This window comes from Rutidosis leptorrhynchoides, chromosome 4 (assembly GCF_046630445.1).
Source record: "Rutidosis leptorrhynchoides isolate AG116_Rl617_1_P2 chromosome 4, CSIRO_AGI_Rlap_v1, whole genome shotgun sequence".
NCBI lineage: Eukaryota > Viridiplantae > Streptophyta > Magnoliopsida > Asterales > Asteraceae > Rutidosis > Rutidosis leptorrhynchoides.
In genome coordinates, this window is record NC_092336.1 from 604,983,799 (window position 1) to 605,002,474 (window position 18,676).

The window sequence follows — 18,676 nt, forward strand, 5'->3', positions numbered from 1 at the left end:
CACACCTTGCCTTCATTTCCTGGCATGACAAAGCCCTGAGGTTGGTTCATATAAACCTCCTCATCCAATTCACCATTCAAGAATGCTGTCTTCACATCCATCTGGTGAATAACTAGATTGTGAATCGTAGCCAAAGCAATCAGCAATCTAATGGTAGTGATACGTGCCACGGGAGCATAAGTATCAAAATAGTCAATTCCAGACTTTTGTCTAAAGCCTTGAATGACTAACCTTGCCTTGAATTTTTCAATAGTTCCATCCACCTTCATCTTCTTTTTGAAGATCCATTTGCAACCCAAAGGTTTGCAACCAGGAGGTAGATCAGCTAACACCCAAGTGTTATTGCCCATGATAGAATCCATCTCATCATTAATTGCCTCTTTCCAGAATGCAACATCCTGAGACCTCATTGCTTCATCATATGTTTTAGGATCATCATCAACATTGAAACAATACGAATATTGGGTAGACACATCTTCCCTAGAACCTTCAACTAAGTATAGTTGAAAATCTGGTCCAAATGATTTAGGTTTCCTTTTTCTTTTGCTTTTCCGAAGCTCAAGTGACTGATCAACAGCCTTTTCAGAGACTTCATCATTACAATCTTTATTGATTCCATTGTTACTTGGTATCATATCTTTTGGTCTAGGTATAGATGAAAATCGATTTTCATCAAAGATTGCATCCCTTGAATCAATCACAGAATTGATTGAGACAAACTCATTAGGCTCTATTACATAGAACCTATATGCCTTGGAATGTTCAACATATCCAACAAATATGCAATCTATACCTCTTTCACCTAAACTTTTCTTCTTGGGATCAGGTAGTCTTACAACCGCCCTACAACCCCATACCCGAAGATAATTCAAGTTAGGTTTCCTTTTATTCCAAAGTTCATAAGGTGTAATCTTGTTTCTTTTGTTAGGAACTCTATTAAGCAAATAACAAGCTGTTAACATAGCTTCTCCCCAAAATCCTTCACTTAAACCCGAATAGGATAACATGGAATTAACCATTTCCTTAAGGACCCTATTCTTCCTTTCAGATATACCATTTTGTTGTGGAGTATAAGGAGCTGTGGTCTCATGGATAATACCAACGGATTGGAAATACGATTGGTCAATGTATTCACCTCCCCTATCCGTTCTAAGTCTTTTAATCAAAGCCTTTTGTTGTAATTCTACTTCAGTTTTAAATATTTTAAATTTATCTAATGCTTCATCCTTAGTATGTAACAAATAAACATAGCAAAATCTAGAAGCATCATCAATAAAAGTCACAAAATATTTCTTGTTCCCTAAAGTAGGAGTAGCATGCAAATCACATAAATCACTATGTATTAATTCCAAAATTTCAGTATCACGATGTACATTTTGAAATGGTTTCTTAGTGATCTTTGTTAACATACACGTTTTACACTTTTCATTGTTCATGTCAAAGGCCGGTATTAATCCATCTTTAGACATATCTTGCATTCTTTTAAAGTGTACATGTCCTAGTCTAGCATGCCAAAGTGTAGAATTATTTATGCTAGAAGTAGATATAAAAGCAAAATTAACATTCAAGTGATTAATGTTAAGTCTAAACATTCTATTGCATAAATAACCAAAACCAACAAACATACCATGTTTTGACAAAACAAACTTATCAGATTCAATCACTTGTTTATAACCACAACAATTTAACACACTACTGGAAACCAAATTTTTTCTTATTTGTGGTACATGCAAAACATCAAACAAACAAATAGTTTTTCCAGAACTAAAACACAAATCCACACTTCCACGTCCATGAACAGAGGCTGTTGACTCATTTCCCATATGAAGAATTGATCCATCAGTCACGGACTCGTAAGTCTTGAACCAAAATCTATCCTTGCATACATGGGTGGTGGCTCCCGAGTCAACCCACCACGCGACGTCATCATCCTGCACAAAATAAGCCTCAGATATATATGAAACATAATAATTCTCATTTGAATTATTAAATATATTCTGACCTTTCGAGTTGTGGTTGTTTAAACCATTTCCCGAACCGCTTGTGCTAGATCCTTTGGCATTATTATTACCAAAAATAACCTTGCAATCCTTTTTCATGTGTCCAGTTTTACCACACTTCCAACAAGTCAATTTAGACTTCTTGTTCGGATTAGCCTTGTTATAACCTTGATGTTTACGTTTGCCCTTTTTGTCATTATTACTAGTGAACTTTTTATGTTCCACCATATTGACAACAGACGTACCAGCAACTTCGTTGCTCTTTGGCTTGTCATTATCCTGCAACCTGAGGGATTCCTCAATACGCAGATGACTACCCAACTCAACAAGAGTTAACTCCTCCTTCTTATGTTTCAAAGAATGTTTAAATTCTTTCCAAGATGGAGGTAGTTTATCAATTATGCTTGAGACTTGAATAGACTCATCCATGTTCATCTTATGTTGTGTGAATTGACCAAGTATACGAATGAGCTCATTGTATTGTTCCAAGACCGGTCTAGAATCGACCATCTTGTAATTATTAAAATTACTCACAAGGAACTTTTTACTAGAAGCATCCTCTGACATATACTTGGTTTCTAAACAGTCCCATAGTTCTTTAGAAGATTCAACATTTAGGTAAATATCAAAAAGGGAATCAGCCATACCATTGAGGATTAAACCTCTAGCGATGTAGTCATCGTTCTCCCACTTGCACCTTTTTCGAATTTGTTCAATAGTGGCATCATCACCATGATCTTCAGGAATTGGTGTGCTGAGTACGTACACCACACTCATGCTGCTCAGAAAGAAGTGCATCTTCTTTTGCCATCTCCTAAAATCAATTCCCTCAAACTTATCAAGTTTGGAGAAATTCGCCGTCATGTGTTTCATCGTAGCCGCCATCGATTATAACGGATAATTACTTTCGATTGTTGGAGGTTTTATTAAATTCTTTCGTGTTGGGTAAAATAATCGATAGCCGGATAAATCACTGAATCGTGGTATCACTTTCCGAAAGTAATTATTCGACCCTTATAGCCTGGGTTACACGAATATCACTTTGGGATAAGACAGAGATTAAATTCTTGTTTTGGCAGAAACAAGAATTCCTTTTGCAGAAGAATATTTTGGTGTTCGTAACTTGTGTCTCTTTCTCATGCATATTGGTTAATATATTTATATACACCCTTAATCATGAAAGAGTCTTTTATTAAAATCAATTGGCCGATTGATTAATAAAAGTATCTTCTATAATATTCAAAAGTGGTTACAGGAAGAATATTTCTATAAACAAATATTATCACTTCCATCATTAAAGTAAAAGTTGTTACTTTTACAATAAACAAATATTATATTTTACAACTATCAAAGCATGAGTGATCACTTTATAATAAACAAGTATTATTCCTTCAACCACTAAAGCAAAAGTGGGTGCAAGAATAATTCTTCCGTAATCACTCAAAATTGTGTTAAGTGTTTTCTTACTGCTGTCTCTTAAGAATCAGCACTGCAAAAGGACCAGCAGCGCAAAAATCAGCAAACAGGACCAGCAGCGCAAAAGTCAGCATACAGGACCAGCAGCGCAAAAATCAGCATACAGGACCAGCAGCGCAGAGGAACCAGCAAACAGGACCAGCTGCGCAGAACAACCAGCACAGGGACCAGCTACGCAGAACAACCAGCACAGGGACCAGCTGCGCAGAACAACCAGCACAGGGACCAGCTGCGCAGAACAACCAGCACAGGGACCAGCAATGCAGAACAACCAGCACAAGGACCAGCAAGGCAGAACAACCAGTACAAGGACCAGCAATGCAGAACAACCAGCACAAAACACTTAGCCAAATTTCAGCTTACTAAGAAAACTTAGTACTGAAAACACTTAGTCAAATTTCAGGTAGACCAAGCCATGATAGTAAATAATGGAAAACCACTTTTGGGTTCGGGTAATCTATCACTTAATGGGTGTACACTCCGTACCTCCAAACCCATTTACAAGTGTAGATTAAAACCCAAAATTACACTAAATTTACAACACCCACGTGGACCAAAAACAAGTCAAAGAAATGGAAAATTTTGTCGTTTAGCGGCGAGAAGTAGTTGCCGCAAAAGGGTTTCGTTGCTCGTCCTCTGTTCCCTTATAGTGTTTATATTATATTTTTATATTTAATTTAATTTAATATCTAATCTAATGTTGAATATATTGTTTTATATTTATATAGGAGTATTTATTATTCGTCAACTCATGAGGTGTCCCATGATTTTTAGTTGAATAAGTTATAGGAGTACTTACATAACTTTATGAGGTCGAGAAGGAAGGTGTATGAGACTTTTACTTCCAGCACTTTTAAGCTTAGAGATCATATCGATGATTTAGATTTCGGGGACGCGATCCAAAATTTGTTTATGGGTGCTCATGAGGGAAAAGACGACGATTCATCGGAAAACATGATAGGAAATATGTGCGTGGTTGCTTAGGCGGCTTTTGATGATATGATGACACGTTTGGTCGGGGAGAGTGCACCGGGTGATGAAACCGCCAATGTGTTATCTTAAAATATAGAGAAGCAATCCGGAAAGAACACTTTGAAAGTAACGATTAATGGTAAGTTGAAGAGAGAGGGATCTAGAGGTTGAGATCTCTGGTTTGTCTCGTGTTCTTTTGTTTTCCTTTTTCTATTGGTTTGTTGACTTCTATTTGGATTGCTTAGTTTGGATTTTGGATCAGTTAGATTTGTTTAGTTTGTTTTAAGTTTTTTGCAGGTAGTTAGAGGGGACTCGTTTATAGCTAGTCTTTCTGTGTTAATTGAGTCTTTTCTAGACACGAGCTTCCGTTTCTCCGTTTCTTTTGTATTCTTGTTAAGGGTGTTTTCTGTTGAAAAACGACTTCATTTCTATACGAGTTTTAGTTATTTCGCTAGTAAAATAACTTTATTTTATTAATTTGTTTTATTGTTAAAGCGCCACCCTCAATTATAAATATAGTTGTAACTAGATAAAAAAAAAAAAAAAAACTCGCGCGTTGCGACGTGGTGTAATAATTTTTTACAAGTTTAAATTAATTGTGATTGGTTAGATAAATACGTTGGTAATGGTAATTATTAAAAAAATTATGACATAGTTATTAATGAGCAATATTAATTTTACTAAACAATGAAAAAAAAATTTATAGTGAATTTAATTTTTAATTATACTAAATTAAATTTACACATATTTTAAAAAAGTTACTAACGAATTTCACATTAATTGTTCGTATCAGAAGAGAAGATGACACTGAAAAGGTCTTTTTCAACCAAAAGAAATGTAGCATGATGATTAGCTAAAATTTATTTAAAATGTAACGATAAAAATTATTAGTTATTTATTGTAGACATTATTATTTATTATATTTATTATATTATTAAAACCTTTAAGGCTAAAAAATTATAAATAAAAATAAAAACAAAAAGGACTCGCATGGTCACGTGCTGGTTAATAAAAGTCCCATCATACTCCACCAATTTGATGGGCCGGGTAGCAGATCCGCGTACTTGTTGGCCATAAAACTGGGGGTATTCCAGTTATTTTCTACTACATGTATATTTGTCATTGGTTGATAATTTTTTTGAAAAATTGGAAAAATGAAAAAAATGTAAATGACAACTAAGTCCAAAAAAAATAGCAACTCAAATTTTTTGAACTATGTCTATTAATATATTTATATAATATATAATTAATATAAACAACTTAGAGGTGCTTGTTTTAGCGTTTAGAAATTGATTATTTGATTATCACGTTTAGAAATCATAAATAATTCATTTTTAGTATTTGGGATATAAATAATTAAAATCGATTATTTACGTTTTCTTATGTTCAAAACGCAGAAATGCAAAAGCATGGGTGGTGATAATATTTGAAAAACGTGATTATTATTCAAAGAAATCCACACTTAATTTTACCATAATCCTCTATATTACTAATCCGGTAGGATAAATCCTTCCTGTAGCACACATTCACCCTCAAAAAATACTTTTTTTCTCCTAATTTTGAATTAAATAAATACAATTGACGCGTGTCCGTAATTAACAAATTTATGAAGCAGTTTTATTTTATGGCCTCTCTCTCTAACAGTTTACGCAGATCCACCGCAACCCTAATCTCCTTCGATCTCATCTCCTGCGGCTTCAAAAATCACTCAAATCAGGTACATTCGATTATATCAAATTAACCAATTGATTTAATCAATGACTTCTCAAGTGATTCATCAGATTTCTCGATTTAGCAAGACGTATGTTTCCTCATCTTTTTTTCAATTCTCAAGATCGAACGGTGTTTTTGATTTATCTTCAAATACAAAATGTACAGGTTTATATCGCTGTGATTCACTTTTTTCAGGTACGTTCTTGATTTATTGTATGGGTTTTCAATACCACATTGCTCATCAATTATTGTTAATTCAGATTATTGAACGGTTTTTGACAACAAACTGTCGATGAATACGATTTCGTGATGCAGTTGATGACACGGTATCATGATTTAGTAAACTTTGTTTGATTTTAACATATGTTTTCATTAAATGAAAACAAAAATTGCACTCCAAGTGTTTGTTTAAATGCTTGAAAAAATTATAAATTGTTTCAAGTATATGTTTGTTCACTGTTAGTATTTTATGCGATATCTTTGTTAATTAGAATTGCTTTATAAAGGACGTTTTCCAGGATTATTATTGTTATGATTATTATAAACTGAATATGGTAAACAACTTCACAGGACTGCTATTGTGGTTTAGAGTATACACAAATGTGATTTTATGACATGTGGATAGAAGCTTGTGTTGATGATGCTAATGGTTATTGGGTATGTTTGTGTTGATGATGCCATTTCTATTGGGTAGATTTGGGTTGTGTTTAATCTTAGACAGGTCAAATTGAAATTTTTTAGAAAAGGAACTGTTCAAATGGGTTGAAAGTAATCTATAAATTATGTTTTATCCATCCAACCTTCTAGATCATTATTGAAACAATATTATGATTTTTGAAATCACAAGTAGCATATATTCCCACTTCTATCAGTATGCATATTTTCTTTGTTCCTCTTTTTAAATGTGTATGGTTTACACTGAACCATTTTAACCATGTTTTCTTTGAAGAGAGTGGGATATGTAGTTGCATACGTTCTGTTCCACTGTTAGAATAAACATACACAGACGATGAGGATGTACTTGAAGAGTAAAACACTGTGAAGCAGCAACATAGAATTGGTGTCTTTTTGACTTGGGCATACAGATACAAGTATTACCTGTTAAAAAATTATTATGTAGGCAAATTATATATGGTTTTTGACACAATATCACTTTTGTTGATGGCTATCTTTTCTTTTTGAATTGTTGGGTTTACACTTGATCTTAATATAACAATTCATTAGGTTGAAAGGGTTAGGAGGTTACACCTATCAACCACCATTCTGACATGTTCAACTTATACCTAAATTATTAGATTTCACACCCGTTGTGACAATAGAATACCCGAGTTGAGCAATTTTGGAAGTACTTATGCTGAATTTGCAAACTTTATGCAAAGAAGGTTGTACAAATTTCTAAAACAAATGCACGAAGCCTAACGATTATGTTACTAATTACGTTATTGTTTTTTTCTGGATTGTTTTTTGTCTATGACAGGGATAAAACGATTAACGAACGGGTTCTTTGTCAAATATGGAGGCTTAGTTGGTGAATTCTATGGTCAAATACACACATGTATATTGTGGTATAAGACTTGGTAAAACTTGGCATACTATACCTACCAAATTGTCTACTAAATATTTACCATTTAGCCATCTTGAATTAGTATAAATAGAGCAACATGTAAGCTCATTTATACATCCCATATTCATTCTTCAATCTTGTATTCTAGTAGATAAATAGAGAGTTGTGAGTATTAATCTCCTAATTACAAGAGATATAAAGATTGATACTTATCCTTGTAATTAGAGAAAAAGTGTAATTCTTATTTTTCTTATTAGTGAAACGTTTCTTTCCTTGCCCGTGGTTTTTACCCTATTGGGGTTTTCCACGTTAAATCTTGGTGTTCCTTTATTGTCATTATTTCGAGTATTACTAGCGGTTTGCTATAATTCGGTGTCGCTTTTCACAACAAGTGGTATCAAGAGCTAAGGTCTAATATCTAGTGTGTATTAATCTACTTATCGTATGCTCTATGGTTGCCACGAGAGTGGATCGTCCACATCAGAAAATAAGTAAGATTATTTTCACTCGGTAAAAGTCCTTGGGTGTTATTTCAAGAAAAATAGTATTGTCGAAAAGAAGATTGTAATTATAGCAATGTCTACGAAATTTGAAATTGAAAAGTTCAACGGGAGTAACTTCTCGTTATGGAAACTAAAGATGAAAGCTATCCTGAGAAAGGATAAGTGTTTGGCGGCCATCAGTGGACGTTCCGCCGAAGTCACTGATGAAAAATGGGAAGAGATGGACGGCCAGGCTATCGCAAATCTTCATCTGGCACTAGCAGATGGCGTTTTGTCTAGCATTGAAGAAAAGAAGACTGCGAAAGAGATTTGGGATCACCTCGTAAAATTGTACGAGACCAAATCACTCCACAACAAGATATTCCTTAAGAAGAAACTTTATGCGCTACGCATGAATGAATCTACTTCAGTTAATGAGCACATTAATTCTTTGAATACTCTATTTTCTCAACTTGCTTCATTAAGTTGCAATATAGAGCCAAAAGAACGTGCTGAACTTTTACTTCAGAGTCTACCTGACTCGTATGATCAACTCATTATTAACTTAACCAATAATGTTCTCTCGGAGTATCTAGTCTATGATGAAGTTGCGGCTGCTATTCTAGAAGAAGAAAATCGGCGCAATAACAAGGAGGACAAACAGGCCGGTTCACGACAAGTGGAGGCCTTATTGGTGTCAGGAGGCAGATCAACGGAACGTGGCTCAAGTGGGAGTCACACTCATGGTAAATCGAAGTCTAAAAAGAAGAAGACCTATACATGCTACAATTGTGGCAAGAAAGGTCACCTGAAGAAGGATTGTCGAAGTTTAAATAACTCAAATCCTCAAGGAAACATTGCAAGCACTTCAGATGATGGGACTGCTTTGGTTAGTGAGGCAGTGGTAGCAAATGAAGGCAGAAAGACATTTGTTGATGTCTGGTTATTTGACTCGGGAGCTACTTTTCACATGACCCCTAGAAGAGAATGGTTCAAACAATATGAACGTATCTCAGGAGGATCTGTATACAGTTGTAATGATCATAAACTAAAGATCATTGGAATTGGAGATATCATTCTGAAGATGCATGATGGTACAGCTCGTACTATTCAAGGTGTGCGACACGTGGAGGGTTTGAAGAAGAACTTATTGTCTTTAGGACAATTGGATGATCTTGGTTGTAAGATGGTGATACATGAGAAGATTATGATAATCAAGAAAGGCGCGGTTGTACTTATGAAAGGAGAAAAGGTGGGTGCTAATTTATACATTCTTAAAGGCGAGACGGTACAGGAATCGGAAGCATCTGTTGCTTCGAATAGTTCAAGTGATAAAGTTGCTATGACATGGCATCAAAAGCTTGGACACATGTCTGAACAAGGTATGAAGATTCTTGTGGAAAGAAATCTTATTCCTGGGCTTACAAAGGTATCGCTACCTTTCTGTGAGCATTGTGTAATCAGCAAGCAGCATCGCCTGAAGTTTAACACATCAAATTCTAGAAGTAAATTGATTCTAGAATTGGTTCACTCTGATGTGTGGCAAGCACCAGTTCAATCCCTAGGAGGAGCAAAGTATTTTGTATCATTTATTGATGATTACACTAGGAGATGTTGGGTGTACCCAATCAAGAGAAAGGCGGATGTGTTTGAAGTTTTCAAAGTTTACAAAGCGCGGGTTGAACTTGCATCTGGTAAAAAGATCAAGTATTTGAGGACAGATAATGGAGGAGAATACACTGGTGATGAATTTGATAGTTTTGCAAACAAGAAGGTATCAAAAGGCAGTTCACGACAGCATACACTCCTCAACAAAACGGAGTGGCAGAGCGGATGAACAGAACCTTGTTAGATAGAACAAGGGCGATGTTGACAACTGCAAGCTTGGGAAAATCATTCTGGGCAGAAGTAGTAAGTATTGCCTGTTACGTGATAAATCGGTCACCATCAACTGCAATTGAGTTGAAATCACCGATGGAAATGTGGACTGGAAAACCAGTTAATTATTCTGACCTTCATGTATTTGGAAGTCCTGTGTACGCATTGTACAATTCTCAAGAAACGACAAAGTTGGATCCGAAGTCCAGAAAGTGTTTGTTCTTGGGGTATGCTGATGGAGTTAAGGGGTATCGCTTGTGGGACCCCACTGCCCACAAAGTAGTCATCAGCAGAGATGTTGTCTTTATAGAAGACAAAGATCTTGAAGATGTTAGCACTTCAAAAGAAACTATACCGATACAGGTGGGTAATGAATTTCATAAAGATTCTTCTGAAGCAGTACCAGAGCACGATGAAAATCAAGTAGTCGTTGATGAAGCTCCAGCGACTCGTATTTCTAATCGGGAAAGGAAACGTCCAGGGTGGCACTCAGATTATATTATGGAAAGCAATGTTGCATATTGTCTTCTAACAGAGGAAGGAGAGCCAACAACTCTTCGCGAGGCACTAAATCATTCAGATGCATCTCAGTGGATGACAGCTATGCAGGAAGAAATTGAAGCTCTTCATAAAAATAAAACATGGGAACTTGTGCCATTGCCAAAAGGTAGAAAACCTATTGGAAATAAATGGGTGTATAAGATCAAGCGAAATGTCGATGATCAAGTGGAGCGGTATCGTGCAAGACTGGTGGTTAAAGGATATGCTCAAAAAGAAGGTACGGACTTTAATGAAATATTTTCTCCTGTGGTTCGACTTACAACAATTCGAGTAGTTATAGCGATGTGTGCTACATTTGATTTGCATCTAGAGCAGCTAGATGTGAAAACTGCATTTCTTCATGGAAATCTTGAAGAAGAAATTTATATGCTTCAACCAGAAGGTTTTGAACTACAAAAAAAAAAGAACTTGGTTTGCAGGTTAAAGAAATCTCTGTATGGTCTCAAACAGGCACCGAGATGTTGGTACAAGAGATTTGATTCTTTCATAATGAGCCTTGAATATAACAGACTTTATGCAGACCCTTGTGCATATTTCAAGAGGTTTGGGAACAATGATTTTGTTATTTTGCTGTTATATGTAGACGACATGTTGGTTGCAGGCCCCAATAAAGATCGTATTAATAAGCTGAAGGCTCAATTGGCTAGGGAGTTTGAAATGAAAGACTTGGGTGCCGCAAACAAGATTCTAGGAATGCAAATTCACCGAGACAGAGATAATAGGAAGGTTTGGCTTTCTCAAAAGAATTATTTGAAGAAAGTCTTGCAGCGCTTCAATATGCAAGATAGTAAGCCAATCTCAACCCCACTTCCTACTAATCTCAAGTTATCCTCCGTTATGTGTCCTAGCAGTGAATACGAGAGGAAGGAGATGTCTCGCGTACCGTATGCATCAGCAGTGGGAAGTTTAATGTTCGCAATGATATGTACAAGACCAGACATTGCACATGCAGTGGGAGTAGTTAGTCGGTACATGGCGAATCCTGGTAAAGAGCATTGGAATGCGGTAAAGAGGATCCTTAAATACATCAAGGGAACCTTAGATGTTGCATTATGTTATGGGGAACCGGAATTTATTGTCAAAGGGTATGTTGATTCAGATTATGCAGGTGATATCGATAAAAGTAAATCTACCACTGCATATGTTTTCAAACTTTGTGGTGGAACAGTAAGCTCGGTTTCAAAACTGCAGTCAGTTGTGGCAACGTCAACAACAGAAGCAGAATATGTAGCAGCTACTCAAGCTACTAAAGAGGCAGTATGGTTGAAGATGTTGTTGGAGGAACTCGGGCACAAACAGAAGAATATCACTTTATTTTGTGACAACCAGAGTGCCTTGCATCTTGCAAGGAATCCTGCATTTCATTCGAAAACAAAGCATATACGAGTTCAGTATCACTTCGTTCGTGATAAAGTGGAAGAAGGAACCGTGGATGTGCAGAAAATTCATACTGACGACAATGTGGCCGATTTTCTAACAAAGTCAATCAACCGTGACAAGTTTATTTGGTGCCGTTCCTCATGCGGCCTAGCAGAGACGTAAGCAACATCATTGGCAAGGAAGAATTATCGTGTGAAGATTGATTAAGCTTCAATCGAATCTTCAAGTGGGAGATTGTCAAATATGGAGGCTTGGTTGGTGAATTCTATGGTCAAATACACACATGTATATTGTGGTATAAGACTTGGTAAAACTTGGCATACTATACCTACCAAATTGTCTACTAAATATTTACCATTTAGCCATCTTGAATTAGTATAAATAGAGCAACATGTAAGCTCATTTATACATCCCATATTCATTCTTCAATCTTGTATTCTAGTAGATAAATAGAGAGTTGTGAGTATTAATCTCCTAATTACAAGAGATATAAAGATTGATACTTATCCTTGTAATTAGAGAGAAAGTGTAATTCATATTTTTCTTATTAGTGAAACGTTTCTTTCCTTGCCCGTAGTTTTTACCCTATTGGGGTTTTCCACGTTAAATCTTGGTGTTCCTTTATTGTCATTATTTCGAGTATTACTAGCGGTTTGCTATAATTCGGTGTCGCTTTTCACAACATTCTTATTGTATGTTTAGCGTAAGTTTATAAGGACCAGCATGTTCTATCGTAAGTTTACGTATACATTTTGTATTTTGTATCGATTGTGGTATACTCACTGGTGTCCAGTCTTTTGTTAATGGTTATATTGACTGATTTTGTTTTTTTTTAAATTCTTGCTTTTTTTGGTTTCTAAATATTCAAGGTATTTGGTAAATGGTCTTCTATCTAATTTTTTTTTTAAACTTATGATGTTGAAATATGAAACATTGCAGCCATGCTCATTTGAACACATTTCTTTACTGACTATATATTAGGGGTGTTCTTTTAATGGATACGACCGAGAGAATCGAGGAATCGACAATATATCTAGATTCAAATCGACTGCTTGGACTAATCAAATATGGACTTTTATAATGGCGCTTTTAATGGATATGACCGAGATCACTTTGTTCAAATCGACTACTTGGACTGTATGATATAATGGTGCTATGAATGATGAAAAACTATTGCTTAAATATGTGTGTCCTACTTGCTTTAACGACCAAAACTACATACGTCAATTCAAAGATTGAGGCTATGGTACTTTTTGGACTCGAGCATTGGGGCTTAGACACATAAGGTATGCAATTGTTCTTATCATACATCTATATAAATCGGTAAGGTTTTCTGATGATGGATTTTGGGAATTGGGATCATTGGATGCACTTAACTATTTTTTGTATCATTTATATGTATTGGGTCCTTATGTATGACATAATGTAATGGTGGGTTACTAATATTTTTATGATTATGGACTCAAGACTAAGCAAGATTGGGCACAAGAAATTTTGATAACCAATAACAGTATGTTGTATTTTCTTGTATATTGTATAACCAAAAATGATTAATGGCAAAATGGGTGGGTCTTGAGTCACATGACAAAACCTGCAATTTTTAAACCATCTAATAATGCGTCGGTCGGGTCAAAAGGGAAACAGGTGAGTGTAAAACTAAACCAAATTATTCGCTTTAGATCAGAAGGGCTGCAAATGTCCTGACTTATTCATATTTGTTGAATTCGCTTCAACTTGCACAACGAAAAATACCCATGACACATCAAAAAGTCGTTCACAAGAACTTTGGGGTTCCGACAAAAAAGGTATGTAGTTTTTCTTTTTAATGATGCAATATAGCATATAGGAACTTAGAATTAGTCCATGTGGAATTCGGCTTCAAAGTACCTGAAAGTATATCTTTAATTCATATAAAAATATTGAAGGTGTGGTAAGATCAAGATTTTGTGATTTTCAGTGTAATACAGATTTATAGTGAGTGTTTTTTGTCACGGTGTTTGACAACCAGTCTACAATTAAGTCATATGAAAGATGAATTTGACTCAACCTTAAGCCACCTTGATACAATGGGTATTGTTAATGTCTACATATTTGTATACCATATAAAAGAGCATTAGATGGTGTGTTTGTAAATTGTTGGTGGGGAGATTGGTAGGAACAAAGAATACATTATGGATGGCAATGAAGTCTGCAGAGTTATCACATTGATTTGTTGGTGGGGAGATTAGACCTTTACAGTAACACAATAGATGGGCTCTTTCTTAATGCTACTATTCTATGGAGTTAACTTAATACATTATTCTATGAACTCCATGAAGGTCATTGTGAAAAACATATTGCTCTATGAAGTAAATCGTGTCAGACCCCTCAATAATGAGATAGATGAGGTACTATGAAATGACCCGTTCATATACATTATAAACGATTCACAATAGTTGATTACATTGCGAGGTATTTGACCTCTATATGATACATTTTACAAACATTGCATTCGTTTTTAAAAGACAAAATTTCTTTACATCGAAAATTGACAGGCATGCATACCATTTCATAATATCCACTATCCAACTATAAATTGATTTAATAATAATCTTTGATGAACTCAATGACTCGAATGCAACGTTCTTCGAAATATGCTATGAAAGACTCCAAGTAATATCTTTAAAATGAGCAAATGCACAGCGGAAGATTTCTTTAACACCTGAGAATAAACATGCTTTAAAGTGTCAACCAAAAGGTTGGTGAGTTCATTAGTTTATCATAATCATTTATTTCCATCATTTTAATAGACCACAAGAATTTCATTTCCAGTTCTCATAAATATACGTCCCATGCATAGAGACAAAAATAATCATTCATATGGTGAACACCTGGTAACCGACATTAACTAGATACATATAAGAATATCCCCTATCATTCCGGGATCCTCCTTCGGACATGATATAAATTTTGAAGTACTAAAGCATCCGGTACTTTGGATGGGGTTTGTTAGGCCCAATAGATCTATCTTTAGGATTCGCGTCAATTAGGGTGTATGTTCCCTAATTCTTAGATTACCAGACTTTAATAAAAAGGGGCATATTCGATTTCGATAATTCAACCATAGAATGTAGTTTCAATTACTTGTGTCTATTTCGTCAAACATTTATAAAAGCGCATGTATTCTCAGTCCCAAAAATATAAAGGGTAAAAAGGAAAATGAAACTCACCATACTGTATTTCGTAGTAAAAATACATATAACATCATTGAACAAGTGCAAGGTTGGCCTCGGATTCACGAACCTAAATTAATTATATATAATTATGTGTTGGTCAATATTTGTCTAACAAATTAGGTCAAGTCATAGTGTACCACAATCCTAATGCTCGAGACTAATATGCAAAAGTCAACAAAAGTAAATTTGACTCAAAATAATTTCCAAGAATCTATACATGATTAATATATAATTTAAATATCGTCGTTTTATATTTTTAAAAGATTTATTAGAGTAAATAATATAATTTATTTATTAATAAATAAAATTTTATATTTAATTTATATAATATAATATACTTTTATATATATTAAGTAATAAAATTTATAGGGTTCATTTAATATCATAAATATAATATGATAGGTATTATTAAAGTAAGTTATTACACGTAGTAAAATATGTTTGTATCACATATTTATTTGATAAAATAATATCTATAATGATAGTAAGTAAAAGTTGTATTATTTTGTAATAATAATTATTATTATAAAAATATCAATATTTATAATTACTAAGATGATATTATGATAAAACGATAATTCTAATTATGATAACTTTAATATTTACAATAATTTTTAATATTATCTTTAAAATAATAATTCTATTTAAATTAATAATAATAATGATATTTTATAGTAACAATGACATTTCTATTAAAATGATAATTTTTATTAAAATGATAGTTTTAATACTAACGATACTTTTAATAATAATAGTAATGATAAAAATAATAAGAACGATAATTTTATCTAAATCAATATCTTATAATATTTTAATTTCATCATGATACTCTTACTCATTATTTCCTAATCATTTCGTTTAATAGCTTTTAATCGTCTTTTATATCGTGTTCATAATAATGATAATAATAGTATCAAAATAATTAGGTGTTACAAATATTTGTTTTAATTACACTAATATTAATAATGATAGTTACTATGACATTTTTAACGATAATACTAATAATTATCTTAATGATAATATAGTAATAGTAATAATAATAATAACAATGACAATATCCATTTTTAAATAATGATATATATATTAATAATGATAATAATACTAATAATAATAATAATAATAATTGGATAATAATAATAATAATACTAATTATAACTTTAACGATAATAACGATAGTAATAATAAAAAAAATAACAATTTTTAATGATAAATCCCTTTTATTGATAAAGATAATAATAATGATAATAATAAGATAAAACTAGAACGACGATAAAAACGACGATAATAATAATCATTTTTAATAAAAATATCGAAAATTCAATTGATTATAACTTCTAATTCGTTCATCGAAACCATTCGATATCTAAAGGAAAAGTCCTTAATTTTTCGCTAGCTTTCCAAGGACATGCATATCTTATACCTTATCTCAACCGCAAGTTTAACTAATTCAATATTCAACCTAACCTGTCTAAGGGCAATATCAAAAGTACAAGCATGCATAATCCTAAATACTCGAGCACTAGTCAGGGATACACTATTAGTATGTAAAAGTTAAATTATGAGTACTCACGTATCAATATTGAGATTCAATATTGCAGGAAAGGTACGTAGACGCAACGAAAATGATAAACACTATATTGACCTCACGAGCATACCCATGAACCATACTCAATCACCTCCATAGCTATAACCCATAATTTCCTTAATCCTATCCTACTCGAAAAACAATTTCGAAATCACTCGAACAGCACTCCGTCGTAATATTTTATGTATACTAATAATATCTTGAAATAATACGGAGTAAATATATATATGTAAATCGATTGAGAGAGTTTAGAGAAAAATATTTTCAAGTTTCTATGAAATAATGAAACCTATTGAATTCTATTTATAATAGATTTTTGAATTATTAAAGTATGAATTATTAAAGTGAATTATTAAAGTATGAATTATTAAAGTGAATTATTAAAGTATGAATTATTAAAGTGAATTATTAAAGTATGAATTATTAAAGTGAATTATTAAAGTATGAATTATTAAAGTGAATTATTAAAGTTAAAGTAAAGTAAAAATAAAGTAAAGGTAAAGTTTAAGTATAGTAAAAGTATAAAACTATGTACGTATAATACGCGTATAAATATATATAATATTAATTTAAATCGTTATATATATTTAATAAAATAAAATATAAATATCGTTATCTTTATCATACTAGTTAAGTAATGAGTTGTCAAAAGTGGTTCTAGATATTTATAAAAGTTATATACGTTTTAATAATAAAGTTCTTTTTAAACTGAAAACGTTTTTGTACGTTTGAAACTAAATAGATCAATCGAGTCTTTATGAGATTCAATCTTCCACTATCCTTTGTCTAGTTCTCAATGATTGACAATTTGTTCTTATTTATAAATCACTTTATCATTTTCCGAATATTGTTAAAACGGAAAGATTTCTCAAATCAACGTGGGCCTTTCAACAGAAACTTGTAATCATAATTCAATATATCTGATAATTCAATCATTTGATCTTATCTTCTAATTCCATTGATAAATATTTTGAAACAGATACAATCATAAAAAGTATTTAATCTAATATTTTGTTTACGTTTCAAGTTATAATATATATACACATACACATATATAATCATATTCGTTTAATGGTTCGTGAATCGTTGGAACTTGGTCGAGGTTGAATGAATGTATGAACATAGTTTAAAATTCTTGCAATTTAACTTAACAAATATTGCTTATCGTGTCGGAAACATATAAAGATTAAAGTTTAAATTTGGTTGGAAATTTCCGGGTTGTCACAGTACCTACCCGTTAAAGAAATTTCGTCCCAAAATTTGAGTGAAAAGGTCGTGAATGATAATAAGTATGTTTTCATGATGCATACGGGCTGAAAATTAGAGTTTTATCATCAGCGAATAATTTGGATAAACAATCCATTTATATGAAGAGTACGAATGAAGCTAACATAGAAGAGTGAAATGAGTAAGTGTAGATTCATCTTATCATTTGACGTAGATATGATTGATTCCCAGATTTCAAGGGATTTGAAGAAAATCTTCTTAATAAGATTTGACTCTCCGGTAATCAAGGGAATTAGGATCCGCTTTAAATGCGATCGTCCATTTTAATTTTTCTGTCGGAGATTTTCTTATAAATTCACCTCATTCGTTTCTTTACAACTCACACCTTCTGTTGATGCATTTTATGCAAGTTCCTAGACATCTACCCGCGTTCATTGCAGGTACAACAGTTTACAGGCCACCATGATTGCTCGTTATTATCCTATCCGTGTTTGTATGTGGTTACAGGAACTGCAGGAACGAGATTTAGATGTTTAACTATGTTAGACTTAGTCAGACGTACGAGTGAAGCATCACTAGTACAGCTGACAGGCTCATACGCATGGTTGATGCTGAGCTAAGTC

General features: G+C 33.3%; 1 long non-coding RNA gene across 1 annotated transcript in view; it reads left to right on the forward strand.

Moving 5' to 3' along the window:
- Positions 1-12,735: 12,735 nt before the first annotated feature.
- LOC139903986 (uncharacterized) overlaps positions 12,736-18,676 on the forward strand; it is a 32,714-nt gene continuing 26,773 nt past the window's right edge. The window contains exons 1-2 of the long non-coding RNA XR_011778612.1: positions 12,736-12,759; positions 13,008-13,312. This is a non-coding gene — a long non-coding RNA (uncharacterized lncRNA). The remainder of the gene's footprint in view (positions 12,760-13,007; positions 13,313-18,676) is intronic.